This window comes from Myotis lucifugus, unplaced genomic scaffold (genome assembly GCF_000147115.1).
Source record: "Myotis lucifugus unplaced genomic scaffold, Myoluc2.0 scaffold_60, whole genome shotgun sequence".
Lineage (NCBI taxonomy): Eukaryota > Metazoa > Chordata > Mammalia > Chiroptera > Vespertilionidae > Myotis > Myotis lucifugus.
In genome coordinates this window covers 5705854-5706320 of record NW_005871108.1, presented here as the reverse complement: position 1 = coordinate 5706320, position 467 = coordinate 5705854, and positions in this window count along the sequence as shown.

Here is a 467-nt window from a genome sequence, read left to right as displayed (position 1 = left end):
AACTCGGAGGCCGGGGGCGAGCGGCGTGGAGCAGGAAGTGGGAGACCCCAACCCGGGCCTCGTCGCCCTCCCGGTCCCAGCCGGGTGGGCTTGGGCCCCGCCCCTGCCTCCTCCCGGGCCCCGCCAGCGCCGACCTCGGTTTTCCCTGGCGAGGAGGCCTCGCAGCTCTCGGCTCACGGCCCGGTGCCCCGGGCTAACCCCGAGGCCCGGCGCCGGGCTCGCCGGCCTCCTCCACCTCCAGCCTGGACCTGGCCGACGCCCACCAGCCTCCCCGCCGCCCTCCCATTGTTCCCGTGGCCGGAGCTCGCAGAAAACCACGCCACGCGCTCCAGCCCCGCCTCAGGTGGCAATACCTCTGGACTCTCTGGGGGCTCTCGAGGCGCTGGTCCGTGGCTCCTGGACCCCGACGCCCACCCTCCACAGGCGCTGGCACGCCCGAAGCGAAGAGCTTTTCTAAATAACCACCA